The 17,263-nt window shown below is 39.8% G+C and overlaps 1 protein-coding gene and 1 non-coding gene across 2 annotated transcripts in view; both read left to right on the top strand.

Annotated features, from left to right (window-relative positions):
* Dner (delta/notch like EGF repeat containing) overlaps nucleotides 1-17,263 on the top strand; it is a 317,628-nt gene that overhangs the window by 171,464 nt on the left and 128,901 nt on the right. The window lies entirely within an intron of this gene.
* On the top strand, nucleotides 7,374-7,479 carry LOC141422847 (U6 spliceosomal RNA). Its single transcript, XR_012447564.1, has one exon. It is a non-coding gene; the product is annotated as a U6 spliceosomal RNA (small nuclear RNA).

Genomic DNA, 17,263 nt, shown 5'->3' with positions numbered 1-17,263 from the left:
GAAGGGATTGGTGAGTTTTCTCACCACGCTTTTTGCATCTCCAGTGCCAATGTCAATGCTGAAAAGGGCACATGCCTTAATATTGTTATAAAATAGCTTTGACCTTGTGGACTCCTGGGAAGGACCTCAGGGGCCTTTCTAGGAGCGATGTGGAAACCGTATTTTGAGAAACTCTGCCTTGGTCCAGTCCTTGCCTCTAGCTTTTTTCTCTACATCTTTTTTTTCTCTTTCCTCCTTCTCCTTCTAAACTTTCTGCACCTTTAATTTGTTTTTCTAAACACCCCAAGTTTGGTTTGGATATTTCAGTATTTTCTCTTTCTGACTTTGCAAACTACTTTGGAGTTTTGTCTCTTCTTTGTGATGATTCTTTGAATGGCTTCTTGGTAACAGCTCTGAGTCAATTTGCTAAAAGTCAATTTGGCACTTTTCTCCATCTTTGCTTCCTGGCCCTCCCTCTCCATCTCTGTGGTTTCCACCCACAGGCCCCACCCTCATCCGGGGGCAGCAGCTCCATCTTCCCTGTGACACCCAAGGCAGAGGCACTTCTCTTGCCCCTGTCCACCAGCAGTCCACAGGGAGTCAGACCAGAAACAAACTGAATGCTACCTGAAGCCCTGTTAAAAAGAGAAAATGAAAGGTAGCCTATTAAAGTTGTGGAAATCTTCTAAAGTGTTTACAGTAAACTATTCTGTAAACATCATTGGAAGCTTTCTAGATAGTTAAAAAAACCAAAGAAATTGAGCAATTGCCTTTCAGAAAACTGAGCTTCAGTTCTTGGCCTTTGCCCAGGGCCTGGCATTCTGTGGAAGGAGAGGCCCAAGAATTTACTGTGGGTGGGTGTTGCTGGGAAGACAGTGATGGCAGGCAGGAAGCCAATCCTGGGGATGTAGAAAGAGCTGGGTAACCTGGGTGGCTTGCCTTTTTTGACAAGTTTGGCTTTGAAGGGAAGGACAGAGAGGGATGGCACCCCAAGTGGAAACCAGGTGAAAGAAGGGTTTTTTCTACTACAGTAGAGGTTGCTTTACACTGAAATATGACCAGGAAAGAAACTGGCAGCTGGGGAGAGGGAGTGGTGACAGAATAGGTAGGTGGGGTGTAAAGAGTGGATGAAGAGCGGGGGGGTTTGGGGAGGAGAAGGAGGGGGCGGGGGACAGGGGAGAGAAATGGCCCAAACAATGTATGCACATGTGAATAAATGAATAAAAAAATTACAAAAAAAAAAGAGTGGATGAAGATCTTAGGGAAGATGGAATCCAGGGAGGCAAGGAGGGCTCCAGGGAGGCAAGGAAAAACGGCAGGGAAACCTTCTCTGAGGCAAGTGATGTCAGATAAATGAGGTGTTTTCAGTTCTTTCAAAATAGGGTGAAATTCAGAGACAATGAAATTAACTGTTTTAAGATGAACAAGTCAGTGCCTTAAGTACATTCATGATGCATGCAACCACCAACTCTGTCTAGTTTCAAAACATTTTATCACCCCTGGATAAAGCCACGTATTCATCAGTTTCTTCCCATCTCTCCCTTTCCCCAAAACTGGTACCCACCAATCCCCACTCTGTTTCTGTAGATTTCTGGATGTTGTGCAGAAATGGAATTGTATTAAATTGACCTTTTGAGCCTGGCTTATTTTACTCAGCATGCTTTCCAGTTCATCAATGTTGCAGCATGGTTTAGTACTTCATCCCTTTTTATGGCCGATTAATATTTTATCATATGGATACAGGTTCTGTATCCCTTGTGCAGAATGTGAGGGACCAGAGTGTTTGGATTTTTTTTTTTTGGACTTCAGAATATTTGTCTATATGTTATGAGTACTGGGGTTGGAACTCAGGTCCATGTGCTTGCTAGGCAGGCACTCTGCAACTTGAACCTCACCCCCATCCCTAAACAGGAAATTAATTTATATCTCATTTACATCTTATACACAGGGCCTGAAGGTAATTTCCTACAATATTTTCAACAGTTGCATGTTTTAACTACAACCTGTCACACGAAGTCAGGTGTAGTGTTTTCTGCTTGTGGCATCATGTTAGTGCTCAAAAATCTGGGGGATCTGGAGCATTTTGGATTTTGGGTGTTTAGCTGAGGGCTACTCAGCCTGTATCGTAATTCGATTTTCCATTTACCACTGATGGGCATTCGTGTTGTTTCCGCTGTTGGCGGTGGTGAAAGTGCTGCCATGAACATGTTTGCGAGCATTCTCTGGAGTCCCTGTTTTCAGTTCTTTTGGGAAGACACACAGAGTAGATTGACTGGGTCACCTCAGCTTTCCACAGTAATCAAACCACTTTCCATTTCCACTGGCAATGTATGAGTGCTAATTTCTCCACATGCTTACCAATAATAATAAAAATAATAAGTTTGATTCACGCACGTATGACTGTGTATGAGTTGGTATCTAACTGTGGCTTTGACTTACATTTCCTTACTTTAAGAAATGATGTTGATCAAAATATGTTTTAAAAAGATTATTATATGATTTATGCTTTGGGAAAAATGGCAGATGCCGCTTTGTGGCGTTGCTTGTAAGTGGTAGCTCCTGGATTCTGGACACTTTGCCTCTGGCTGGTGGCAGAGGGGCCATCTGTCTGAGCTGCCTGGATACTGTCTAGGCTGGTCAAAGTTGGGAACTGCTCAGTGCCAGGCTCAGGTTGCCTATTGCTCAAAGGTCTTTTAGAAGCTTATTTTGTTTTTAGGGAATGTGAAATAAGGCAGATTTGAGAAGTTAGTTTCCTAGTATTGCTTGGATCCCAAACTGGCCAGGAACCCACTATCCCTATGGGGAAGGGACAGGACAAACATCACCCCCAACCTCTGTCAGACTTTCAAGAACTACTGTATGAGTTTCTTCTATCATATTGTCTTGTCTTGTATCTCAAGAATAATCCCAAGAAACTTGGCTTAAACCTGCATGTCTGTGATTTGTTGGCAACAGGGGCTCATTCTGTCCTCAACCTCCCTTCATGTAATGGGCATTTTGGGGCTGACATCAGCATCTAACTGAGCCACAGGCATTAGTCCTTTCCAAGTTCACAACAGAGGAGGGTTTCTAGTTTAATGATGGCTCTGTGGTTGAACAGGATATTTCCAAGTCAATAAGGAATGGAGAAACTGACTCCAGAAGGGAAGGAGAAAGCTCTCTTTGGAATATGGCAGCTGCTCAGTAATGGATGAACCGAGCACGATTACCACAGGCCCTATTGGGTCACTGCCACAAATACGATCATCTCTTCTGGATGACTGTAAATGTCTGGGCAGAAGATTTCAGCTGTGTCTCAAACATCAGCCTTAGGTGGTCATGGGATATGTGCAGAGGGATCTTTCTTAGGGCTTGAATGCAGAGCAAAGGGCTCAGAGGATTCCAGTATGACAGGCTTCCAGGAGATCAGAAGAGGACCTGGCGAATGTAGAATGTTTCAGAACTGTCCAGAAGTCAAAGGTCATTAATTATGTAGGACATCAGAACTGTCATTTACACATTTTATTTTTTGGAGTCACAAATTTTGGTAGGAAGCAGAAAAATTGAAGCAACTGAATAGAGTTAATCCCCAAGGCTGTATATGATACAGTTTATATACTCCATAAATAATTAAGTGTGTCTATTTAGGTCTGTATCTACAGAAAAACTCAAAATTTATTGCTTTTTGTCTCTCTATTCTTTGTCCATCAGCCTTTATCATGTCCCAACAGGCTTGCTTTATTACATTTTACATTTACCCTTGTTTCTCTGTAATTCTCTAGTCCCCGTTTTCCATATATCTCTAAGTATTGGTAAGCAAAGTACAGTGAGTTTGAGTAGCACAGAGTTAAATAAAATCATATAAATTTGGAAAATTAAGCATCAATGCCAGAAGCATTGAAGTTCAGTGGGAAATAAAATGTTATAGGGGTTAGTTATATGTCACAAGAGCACCAACTGAAGTGACAGTAAGACAGTCTGCTAAGGAGCCATGGGTAGGCAGGAGTCTGAGGCTGGGGCTTAGACACAGACATTGGGAATTTGTTGGGGAAATCTGCTCACTTTTTTTCAAACTTGAGCTATTTCCACTGATTTTTCAGTCAATGCCTGCTCCTCTTGTTAGGATTTCTCCACACATGGTAGATTTTGGGGATTAAAAGAAAAGATATGTTGTGAGATCTAAAATCAGAAGCAACAGCCAAATTTGACTTTTGCCTGAAGGGCTTTTTCAAGTTGCTAAAATAAATGAAAATGAGAGAAGTGTGGACTTCCATATTTAGATTAGTGTAACATTATATATCTATTTTCTACCATAAGAACCATCTATTTTGCAATTTAATCAAATATACTCCATTTAGCTTGACTTAAATTCACAGGATACTAATGAGACATCAGTTCTGTTGCTGCACACTGGCACCATGGATCTTCCACAGCCCTGTGTCATGTACATTATCTTCACTCAAATTATTGGAGGGGAATATTCAGACTCAAGGAAAGTAAGAGATACAATTTTGTAAGGGTTGAAATTTAAAAAAAAATTCTACTTCTAAAGGCCCTAGCATTTTTAAGCTTGTTTGGAACAGCTTATGAAGCATATGAAGGCCTTATTTTTGTTGCCTAGTTAGAGCAAGAATTCAAGGTGACAGCAAACATCTATTTTGTAAGAGTGCTGCCCCTATGCTTGGTCTAAGGGATGACAGCATGGGCATCCATATTTGTATAGAGGCATCTGATGAAACAGGAGGCTTTGTGCCCCAGTAGAGGCCAGCAAACTTGGGAGCAGAGATCAGGGTTCAAAGGTGTGACTCCAACACATACAGAAATTGTCTCACTTAATTCCTTAGAGTCTTAGAACTCCCATCCAATGACAGGAATGATGAAAATGTCCAGGCCACAGGGCCATGGCATAGTTAGATGGCCCTGGGCTAATACAAATCTATAGAAGTGCTGACGAAGTCCTCATGGAAGCTGAAATAAGAGCTCATATGTAGAAGCATTTTGAAAAGTGCTTTGTAAGTAAAAGGTGGTGTATGATATGCATATCTCTCTTGCCTCTACCCACAGTCACCTTCCTGTGGCTTGTTTCACTTTCTATCCTGACTGTTATCCTGGGGAGTCTCTGTCCCCACTTACCATCTTTTGAACTATGCAGGCACTTCTGCCCAACACAATAGACTTTCATTGACTTCCGTTGAAACCATTTGGGGCTAGACTTGCATTTAATTTCCTTTCTGGAGTTCTAATTTTAAAGGCTAATTATTGGGAGAAAGTTGACACTTGAATTTCTGGTTCTGCATCACTAGCATATACTCCTTTTGATGGGCTTTTTTTTTTTTTTAAGGCTTTTGCTGAGACAAAAGTTGGTGCTCCTAGCTACAAAAATGCGCAATTCACTGTTCATCTAATTTCTTACCCATTGTTTTGATGCTCTACTCAACAAAATATATTTTAATTTTTGCAGTTATAAAATTGTTGACAGATGTTAATTTTAGCCAGAAATATTCACCAGCTTGTAATTGTTCCCCAAGAAGAAACTCAACACAAAAGCTTAAAATGTAGCAAAACCATAGTTGTGCCCAGCAGTAATGGCAGGAGATAAGTTAATTTAAAAAAGCATTATGAAGGTCCATGTTTTGGAACTAATTTTTTTTTAAATGCTTTTAAAAAAATAAAAGTGACTCAACATTGGTATGATCCAGCTGCCCTGTGTTGGGCAGAAGGCACTGGGCTGAGAAGGGTATGTGGTCAATCTAGTCCCCTAAATCTCCTTGAGATACCAGCTGACAGGATGCTTGGATTTCTGGTTTTGTAGCTTAATTCCCTTATAATAAAGGCCTGATTTTCCCATTTAAATGCAAATGTGCCTAAAATGGTAACATGTTAATGTCATTAAAACTGGAATAACTAGGTTTGTCAGGGGTTGGTTTTAGAAGGAAAGAGTGTTAGATTATTCTAGAAGGCAGGCACTGCCTAGAGGGGTTGCTTATGCAAATAGGGACCTCAGTTTGGGGAGTGAGATTTGACAGACTTGTCAGGAAATCTGAACCTTGCATTTGGTTCTCATTTTTTCCTAGTTTGGAAATGCGGAAGGCCATTGTTCAGAGGCAGATGTTATGCCTGATAAACCAAATACTTCTCTTTGGAGGAGTTCGAGAAGCACTAGCAGAGGCTCTTATTGATGGCATGAATGACCTTGAGCCCCATTCCACAAGCAAAACCAAGTTACACAGCCTTCAGAGAAGACAGGAATTTGAGTCAATTCTAAGAGGTGTTTTTGTTGTTGTTTTTTCCTTTTGGGTGTGAGGCTCTAAAAATTATAAATGGAAGAAAGCATTTGAGATTGGCCTCCCCCTTGAGGACAGAAGTTTATGGCAGGTACCTTGGCCTTTGCTAGAGCCCTTGCACATGAATGCGGAAGCGAGCTTAATGTGTTTTCTCTTACCTAAATGGATCTGCGTGCCCCAAAGACTCCCACACCCCACAGTCCTGTGAATAGACATTTTTATCCTCTCGTCAATTGATGGGGATGCAGAGGCTCTAAGAAATGAAGCATACATTTCCTTTCCTCTGAATAAAGAATATAAATCTAGCACCCCAGCCTAGGGGTCAGAAATGAGTTAGAAAGGAAAGGACAAGCTCATGCTGATTAAAAGATGATACACCAACCAAGAAATCTTTGAAAAGAACACATGAGCAGTGCTTATGTTCCTCTGTTCAAAGTTGGTATGCAAAGTTTCTTTCCCACTCAGCGCTGGAGATTATCACAAGAAAGAAATTGCTTCATTTGAGCATTATAGATTATTAAAAATATTTGGAAAGCAGTCAAGATTCATTTTATTTGTGAACTTTTCTAATTCTTTTACCACTCCCAAGTTAGATATTTTGATGAGCTTTTTCTGGAGATTATTGAAATGATTCATTTATAGTTATTCTGAAGAAATACATTTATTAGACATAACTGCCTTTTGTTTAATATTAAAATGACTAGAGCAACAAGCATTTAATGAGGTAAGATTTAATTAAAATGAATAATAAGATCTTTCCACCTTTGATGGTGTTATTTCAATTTGTGTGGGTGTAGATCCAATAAAGTAAGAGATGCATTGAGTAGATAAAGGGTCCTATAGAAATAAAATCTTTTATAATAAAATGAAAAGACTTTTTAACTAACAAAGAAGAATCTTATAAACCTCTTAGAATTTAGGATTTTATATCAATATTCTAGATTTAAGCATATGCTTTTATTTCTACCGAATGATGGGACGAGAAATTGGCCCTCTCTCCAAAGGCCAGGCTAAATTGATGCTTATGTCAGCTACATCTGTACTTTATTTGTTCTGTTTGTTTATAACCTCTCAGTTTGTATTTGATTTGAGGCAATCTACAAAAGTAAAAAATTAGAAATAACAAAACTGATGCTTACTTTGGTAGCACATATACGAAAATTGGAACAATACAGAAAGATTCACATGGCCCCTGTGCAAGAATGGCACATGAATCCACAAAGTATTCAGTATTTTTTAAGGATAAGGAAATGATGTAGCATCAACAATATCATAATGCATAGCCTCTCTGAAGGTAGAGGATATAAGGATATGTACTGAAAGGTGTTGAAAAATGAGAGTCGGGAGGAAAGGGGTAAAGGAGAGTGATGGAAGGGGCTGAACTGACCAAAGTAAAGTATACTCACAGCAGGGCTACATTGAGACACCCCTTTGAACATTGACTTAGAAATTAATGATGAAAGACAGGATTGTGAAATAGGTACAGTGTGTATGGAAGTACTTGTGGGAGGGGGAGGGTGGATGAAGGAGATTAAGGTAAGGGTGTACGGTTGGTGAACTTCATATATTTACATGAAATAGAACAATGAAACCTCTTGCAATTGTTTTAAGTGGGGCAGGAGGGGGTTGAGGAGGAGAGATAGTGGGGCAATCTAACCAATGTACAATATAAGACTATTGGGAATTGTCACAATGAGTCCCTCTTGTCCAACAAATATGTCCTAATGAAAAAAATTGTTTAAGCAGTAAAAAGATGCCAAGAAGGACAAAACAAAAAAATTATAAAATTACCTATTAGGAAGAACAATCTGAAGAGTGAGGCGAAGGAGAGTTACAAGTCAAACAGGAATATCTAGTGGGTGACACAATTGCCCACACACTGGCTAAAGATGGCAATAGGCACATGCACATTGGTTAGCTGAGGCTATGATGTGAAGCACACATGTGAAAGAGGAACTGAGGTGAGACAGGGAGACAGGGATGGAGGATGAATAGAAGAAGGAAGAAATACATGCTAGTGGTGTCTGAGATAATAGCCTTGTCATCAAGGAGGAATTCTTCCTTTTTATCTCCCTATCTCAGGGTCTTGAGTGTCAGTTGGTAGCAAAGGTCTTGATTTATCCCTAAAAGGACAAAAGCTGGCCCTCTGAACTGATCAAAGAGCCAATCCAGAGCAGTCTGAGCATTTGAAAGTCTGTGAACTCAGGGTTCTTTCTCTACAAAGGATTGGGTGCTGTACTTCTTACTTGGGTCAGGTGTTGGTTGGTACAGTTCCTGCCTGATGTCTGCATTTATCTGGGTACTTGAGCCTTCCCCATGTCCAAGACTGTAAAGGGTCAGAGCATCCTTAGTAGAAAAAAAAGAGAGAAGACTTTTGGTGACCTTACCTACATCTGCTTTCTAATTTCTACCTACATCCTTATCCCTGAATCCAATCCAATCTTTAGTTTGCTTTGTTAGTTTTCATTACCTGACTCAGATAGGAATTGGGAAGAGAGACTAGTCAACTGCCCACTGTCCTGTGTCACTAATATAATAATTATAATTAGTGAGTGACTGTACTGAACCCCTCTGTTATTGAATAAGTGGTCCTGAATATACATTGTTATTCAAAAATATCTTTATTGAGGTGTAATTCACATATCATATAATTCATCCAGTTAAAGTACACACTCACTGTAGTCACTGTGCGTGTGCTCACAGAGTTGCACAACCATCACCACAATCAATTTTAGAGCATTTTATTCATCTAAGAAAGACGCTCCATCTCCATTAGTTGTCCCTTCCAACCCTCTCTCACTGTCTTCTCTGCTCTGACCCCCACCCCAGAGCAATAGCTTGCCCACTTTCTACCTATATATTTGCCTACTCTGGATTTTTTTTTCTCCTACTAACTACAATGGTATATGCTTAGATAATAGGATGCAATGATATGTGCATCTTCTCCCCACTCCAAACACCTAAGCTGCTGGTAAACCCCATTCCACATAGTCCTAACATGGGATCAAAATTTTTAGATTCTACATGTTAGATCATGTACATGTCTTTCTGTGTCTAGCTTACTTCATTTAGCACAATGTTCTCCAGGTTCACCTATGTCATTGCAGATGACAAGGTTACCTTTTTATGGCTTTATAAAATTCTATTACATATATAGACCATATTTTCTTTACTCATTCATCTGTCACTGGACACATAGATTGATTCTATGTCTTGATTGTGAATAGTATTGCAACAAACATGGGAATGCCAATATCTCTTCTACGTACTGACTTCATTTCCTTTGGTTGTAAACCTAGTATTATGATTGCTGGATCATATAGTAGTTCTGATTTTAATATTATGAGGAATCCCTGTATTGTTTTCCACCATGCTTATACTAATTTGCAGTATTATGTTAGATTGCTCAATAAGTTTTAGAAGTACAACATAAGTAATAGCGTCTTTGTGATGCAGCACACTTCTCTTTATTTTTTCCTATTATTGAAATAAGGCCCAACAGGAACCCAAGCCAAAAATAATATAAACTACTTGCCCAAGGTCAGAAAGGCAGATGAATCAGGAGTAGAATCTCAGCAAGCAATATAGTGTTTTTTTGCTACTCTTTCTACATACTCATTTATGGGTCATGGTCTTCTAATTAGAAGGAAGACTACAATCAGACTACCTGGGTTCAAATTTCAAATTCATGAGCCAGAGGACTTGGGGCAATTTGTTAATCCTTTCTGTTCTTTAGTTTCTTCCAACATAGAACTGGGGTAACAATAACACCTACCTGAGGTATCTCTGAGTATAGCTGCATATTGCAAAGCCCTTAGAACACTATCTGGCATTTATTGAATGCTCAATAAATATTCATGGTGAAGATGGCAGTGATGATGACAACAACAAGGACTGATTTCTCTAACTAGATGGCCATCTCCTGGAGCACATAAATTCTATCTTATCTGTCTCTGTGTGTGTAGTGCCAACCTCTTCACACAGCTGTTATTCCATGAATAGTGTAAGGTGTTCTGATAATGGATTGAATATAGTAAGCACCAAATATTTTGAGGCCCCTGAGAAATGGTGTTCTGAAAATGGATAAGGGGATAAGCATGGGGGAATGAGTGTTAGGAGATGACTTCTATCCTTCAGCCTATGAGAAGTAAATTTCTGATGTTCAAGTTATCTGGTATATGGTCCTCTATCATGGCATCCCTAAAAGACTTACGCAGTGAAAATATGAAAGAAACTCATGGGGTGATTGTTAGTACTCTGGAATGATGTGAACTCCCTTGGCTAGTGGTAATGGGGTTTGTGCTCTTCACGGGACTGATACCCAGGGTTGCTAGATCCAAGAGTGGAAGAGGCCTGCAGAGGCCGTTCCCAGTCAGTGCCCAAATGTTCCTTCATCATTATTCCCAGAATGTTGCTTAAACCTTTTCACTCATCCTTAGTCACTTGCATTTCTTCATGTTATAAATTGTAAGAATGTCTTTACAAAGAGATCAAATCTGCCCCCATCCCCTCTACTAGCCCCATGACCTTGAGCAAGTTACTTAAATTCTCTGGTCTGTTTCTTCATTGGTCAAATAAAAACGGGTGTCTATTCTGCAAGATTGTTGGAAGGATATGGGGAAATAATGCTCACATGGTTCTTGACATATGGTGGGGCCTTCCACAGTGGATGATGGCTGTGTGTTTTCCCTGATCCTGTCAAAGTTTGATGGGCTTGTCATCTTGGCTCCCATCTGAGGTAACTTCAGGAAGATGTCGGGGAGGATCTCCATTCTTTGATGAGTCCTTCTCATTAATAATTTACACATAAAAATGTCCATTTTATTAAAGCTATTTTTCTTACTATTTTCTTTTGATATAGCAAAGGAAACAACTAGGAGGCAAAATAGAATTTTAAAATAAGAAAGTAGAATGGTGTGCTATGCATTTACTTGTGGGATCAGGGCTTTTCTCAGGGAAATCCAATAAAAGATGAATTTTCAGTGAAATTCTTTCTTTTTTTAGTCAAGTTTTATTTTTGTTAATGCATTAGAATATTGCAAAAAAATATATACAGATGTGTGTAAGTGAATTGAAGATGAAGGCTGATGACATGGAAATCCATACCTAATTGTGGCCACCCCAGGAGTGCTATCAGTCACCAGGCTAGGATGGGAAAATGCCTTCGGCCATCTTTATTCTGGACATTCATACATCTAGTTTTAGAAAGAAGGCCTTTTACAAATTTTTTTGAAAGATGTTTACTTTCTCCTCTCCTGAGTAATAAAATAAACTCCATTGTCCTTTCAAAGGAAAGAGCAGAACTCTCATTATTTTTACTACTATTTAAATTTTAACATTTAAACCAAAGGAATGAATTCTATGGATTTATGAATTCCAAGTCTTGAGTTTAGTATTTAAATGATCTGTATGTTTCTAACTTTTGTTTTCTCTTGAACAAATAAGTCACTACATTTGAAATTAATCAAACCACACTGGGACACAAGTCATTTCTAAGACTAATGGGACAATAAGCTATGAGCTATGAGCTGAGTATGTTGTTTAAATCACATGTATAATGAATCACAGAAAAATAAGACCCAGCCAATAGACGAACACTTAAAAAATGCTGTTCAGAGTGAGCACTATGTTCCCCCAAAGAGGCATCAATTTGTCTCTGTGGCTGGGTGCCAGATGTTCTTGTGTGGCCTGGATTCAGGAAAGGACATTTGTTGTACTTTTACATTATAAATTGAAGTATCAGATAGTCTCTTAAATTTTGCATCCAAATAATTCTTTTTGGCTCTTGAAATACTAAGCCTGGTTTTAGCAAAGGCCAGATTCCATCAGGCACGCAAGACTGAGCTCCTGACTCGTTTTGGATATAGCTCACCTGTGCTTAATCAAAGAGAACTATGTGTAATGGTAACTATTTTGTACCTTGGTTTCAGCCTTTGCCAACAATGTAATTTCAGACACAACGACCACACAGTCTGGTTCCCACAGCCAATTAGTTGGGTTAATGGGTTCTTGGATGAAGATTAGCAGGGCAAGTTTTTTGTGGTCTTGGTCTCACAGATTCAGGTCATATTCATATATATGGTAAGAGAGGACAGTATAGACTAGAATCTGGTTGCTGCTGCATTGTTACACGAATGACATGAGTTAGTCAGGACTTGCTACCTTTTTTGAGAGACATGAACTCTCAGAGAAAGGGGCTGTAGAAAGCCCTCTCTCCTGAAATCATCTCCAAAGCCAGTTGGTCCTGGAGCAAACCAAAAACCCAGGAGCAAGAAGATTCCAGAGCTTTCCAATGTTGGGAAACAAACTCAACTTCTCAATGCTACCAGTAAGGAGAGCTAGTGTAGAGAGATCTGAAGTTTTTCTCCTAGGCTCTGTAAGTAGAAATTCCTCTCTTCCAGCCAAGGCCTGAGCTGGGTGTGCCCCACTCATGACCCCTGTGTGCTGGAGAAGCTGAGAGGCAGCCAAGCCTTCCCTTGGCACAGCAATGGCTGATCCTTCTTTTCAGGCAGACTGGGTTGCTTAGAGGGAAATACGCTCGGTGACATGATTCATGTTGTCCACAGGGGAAAACATGTCAGTCCCTGAGGGCAAACAGAGCTTTTCCTGGCTTTTGCATCTGAAATAAATCTCTGGAGTGGAATTTCATACATGGGGACTCAGTGGTGTGTACACAATGTCTCCCCAACATCCCACCAGCAAGTGCAATAGCAGCTCCCTTGGGTAGGAGCTGGACACAGGACACTGAAATGGATTCTAATGTTTCAACAGTTTATCTTTCCTTTCTTGGGCCTTAGCCAGACTCTTAAAATGAAAATAATGAATTTTTTATTATGGAAAATTTCAAGCATGTATGAAAGTACAAAGAGTGATTTGGCAAACCACCACATCTGCGTCACCTAGCTTCGACAATTATCAACTCATTAGGCAGACTTTTGACCTTGCAGATGTTCAGACAATTAACTATGAATAAGCCAGATGTTGTTTGCAATCCTGCTAGCCCAAGGTAGAAATCAAGAGAGTCCTTTAGCCAGGCATAGCTTGAATCATCTCCATTCCATTTTCAAAAGCGTGGGGACCTGTTAGTCACCTTTTGGTTTGGATGGTCCTCCTACTCGTAGTTCTAGCTACTCCCTTTCATATGAACATGTGGTAGGGGAACATAAAACTGGCTTTGATGTTATTCTAACAAAACCTAAGATCCTTAGAGACAGACAAAGAAAACAGGAGTACCAAGTACCTATGTATAACTCTCCTGCAAATCTATTGAAGGTCATTTTAATTTAATGAGCACTGAAACACCCATTATGTCTGAGTAACTGTAGTCCTAGATTTCAAGGATCTCCCATTATGGCAAAGAATCAAAGTTGCTGTGACAAATACTCATAAGAAACAGTTTAAAGGAGGAAACCTTTGTTTTGGCTCATAGTTTCAGAGGTTTCAGTCCAGGGTTAGCTGGCTCCATTGGTTTCAGGATGGGGCAAGGCAAAAACATCCTGGCAGAAGGACATGGCCGAGGAAAACTGCTTACCTCATGTCAAGCAGGAAGGAAAAGGAAGGAGAGGAGCAAAGCAGGCCAAGGAAAAGGTTATGCCTTTCATAAGCGCACCCCCTGTGACCTACCTCCTTCAAACAACCCCTACATCCTAGTTACCACTGTCTCTCAATAATGCCATTAAATTACAAATATATCAGTGTGCCAAGCTATTGATGAAGGCATATTCCTCACTTCCCCAACGTCCCACCTCTGAACATTGCTTTGGGAACCAAGTATTTAACACATGTTAAATGTTCCTTCTGTTCTTCCCTACATCTCTATGTCCACTGTTGCTCAACATTTAGCAGGTTCAAAGTGTGTTTGCTGAATGAGTGGGATTAATAAATAAATCTTGGCAATTCATTTTCTCTCAGGTTTGGGGTATTAGCTAAGTAAAACAAACTGTGGTATGAAACAAGGAAATGGAAAGGTAAAACAACATTACATTGTGCAATGCATTTCGGGTCTTTTCTGGCACATGAACTATCTCTCCCAAAGTTTTATAGCAAGATGGAGTCCTGAGCTTGTAAGGTCCTCTGCCAGGGTTTCTCAGCCTTGGCACTATTAACATTTGGGACAGGATCATTTCTTGCTGTGATGTTTGTCCTGGGCATCGTAGGCTGGCAGATTTCCTAAACTCTATTCATTAGATACCAGTGAAAAGGTCCCAGCTGTGACAAGCAAAAAATGTCTGCAGACTTGGATAAATGTGTTTTGTGGTCCCCAGCTGAGACCCACTACCCTACCTGACCTCACAATCATTTGTCTTTTCTCATGTCCCATCGTTCTCTATCATTTGCTCTATTCCAGCTCCACTAGCATCTGGATTGTTCTAGAATGTTCCACTTGAAGTCTTTTCACTGCATATTCCCTTTACCTGGCCTCTCTTCCCTCAGAAGAGACCACCGCACACCCTCTCTCATTCTTCTTTGTTCCACGAAGTTTTCACCGCATTGTCACCCTGTCAGAACACTCTCCACAACCCATGCCCATACCACTTAACACCTAACTTACCACCCCATTTCCTTGTTTGTTTTGTTTCTCCTCAGTCATCCCCACTAGAATATAATCTCTATGAGAGAGTCAGGTCTCCTTTCCTGGCCTCCGCTTCTAGAACAGTTGCTGGAATACAGTAGGCACTCAATAAATATTGCTGAATGGGTGAATAAATGAATGCACACTTGAATGAAAAATTTTAAATCTTAGACCTTTTTGAAGTAAATTTCTCATCACTGGGAAAGTTTCATTAATGTACAAATGGAATATTTGACTTCCAGCTGTTAAGGAATATTAAAATTCTGTATTGGGTTTTAAAATTAATCTCTGAAGGTCACTTTTCATTTTATTTGAAAAATACTTCTCCCTATGTGTACACAATTCTTTCATAAGGAAGTATCTTTCTGTAATTCAGTTGAGCTACTAATTTCAAATAAGTTTGCTTTGTCCCTTATGCTGGTGGAGTTATTGGACTTAGATTACTGATCTCATAGGCACAGGTTTAAATTTCTTGAGTAGTTTACAGCTTCATTGATCTAGCATAGTTTTCCACCAAAAACATGCCAACAGTTTCCTATAGTAAACATTTACAATCTCTTACAAGTCTTGAAATGATCAGTATAAACGTTTTAATGTTTTTGAAAAGTTTCTTTGTTCTTAGACCATACACTTAAGAAGAAATCATACTTTACGGACAACATGATAGAGAATACACAAAGATTTAGCCAAAATTTTGCGGTCATGGATAGGTAAACATCTGTTAATCTCCTTCCTCAGTCATCAATAGGAGTTGAAGAATCCCTTAAGTGTTTTTTTTGCTTTGTCAGAAGAAATTGTTCCAGCATTTCCTTAAAGCTTTCAAGATTCCTGCCCAAAATAAAGCAAAACAAAATGTGTGGCTTCTGTTTCAGCTTTAAATACAATCAGAGCTACCTCAATGACATCTGATTTGGGGATTTTAATAATTTATTTTTACAAGTAACATATTTTTCATAGCACTCACAAGATGAATTATATACAAAATCCATCCCTCAGCTAACTAAGGAAATTCATCGGCAGTATGGAATGTCTGGATATGGACCAAGTACATTTTAGAAGGCAGCTGCCCAAAGCAGTGACATGCTATTGTTTATCAGGAGATAGAGGCCACTTTGGAACTGTATGCACTGGGTGTGCATAACATTTATATTTCAGAGGTGGTTACAAACCTTGGGATGCACAAAGGGCTCCACACCCAACTCCTGCAAATATTAAATATGTACTCTGTTGTGCATTTGAGCAAGGATAAGATTTTCCATAGAGACAGTCCTAGAAAAAGGAATTCTATTTAAAAGGATACATTTCTGAGAGTCCTTGATGCAGCTTCAACCAGCTTCTAGCTATGAAGTGTATGCAAATGCACACAAAAGGAAAATACAACATTATACAAAACCAGATTAATCTTCAAACGTTGCTAGAAAGAATGCTAAAGAAGAGGCATTGTCCATGTACAATTAGGAGCTTTGAGAGATGAAAGAAGCAGGAGGCAGAACATACAGCTCCTGCTTAAGAAGAAGGGCTGTTCCTTTTCTTCCACCTGTTTCTGAGACGTAATTGAAGACAATGTCTTACTAAAGGAGACTTGATCATGAAGATCACAAGGACTCACCATATTGCCTTAACGAAAACATGTTCAGTCAACAAAAGAAACCCACCTGTGTAAAACCTGGCATTTTGGTCAAACTAAAGGTCATGTTTTATTGCCTGGCCTCTTGGTTGGTTGCCTGAATTTGAGGTCTACCATGAGCTCATTCAGTCACTTGTGATGACCATCCTCTTAGGGTGTAAGACACAATCTCATGTGCAATGGACTGTTTTTTCTTAGAAAGGGACTTTGTTAGAGAGAATGTGCCAGAAGATTGAGACAGGAGTGTGAGGCCAGGGAGAGAAGCAGGGTGGCAGACACTGGCTGGGGGTGGAACTTTGGGACAGTAGAGAAAGAAACCTGCCCCAAGTGCAGGGGAGCGCACTAAGAGAATGCTTCTGTCTATTCATTTAGATTTACAGAGCAAGATTTGGTAATGTCCTTCTCTTTGTCTTCCCCCCCTCCTTTTCACGAAATCTTCTGCAGTGACTTACACTGCTTTGCATGAGCTTTGGAACCAGACTTGTGTTTTTCTCAGACCTGTGACTACCTTCAGGCTGGCACTCAGGGAACAGGAAGGTCTAATTTTACTTGGATTTTATAACTGTCTCAGACCCACAAATTCATGCCTCTGCATCTTGTGGTTGAGCTATGGTTTGCTAAGCTAATGTTGCTATAATAAACCTAACAAAATAGTTATTTGAATCGTATTTTATATTTATTTCCCTTTCTCTCAGGGAATCTGCATGACTACATTGAGATCAAGTCACCGAATGAGTCAGTACATTCTTTCAGATTTCTGGAAGGATGGTCTGATCAGACATTTGGTGAGGTTTGGGTTGTAAGCGCAGTCTGTGCTGAGGA

Source organism: Castor canadensis, chromosome 4 (genome assembly GCF_047511655.1).
Source record: "Castor canadensis chromosome 4, mCasCan1.hap1v2, whole genome shotgun sequence".
NCBI classification, from domain to species: Eukaryota; Metazoa; Chordata; class Mammalia; order Rodentia; family Castoridae; genus Castor; species Castor canadensis.
The sequence above is the reverse complement of the archived record's forward strand: the minus strand, read 5'-3'. Positions and strand labels throughout refer to the sequence as shown.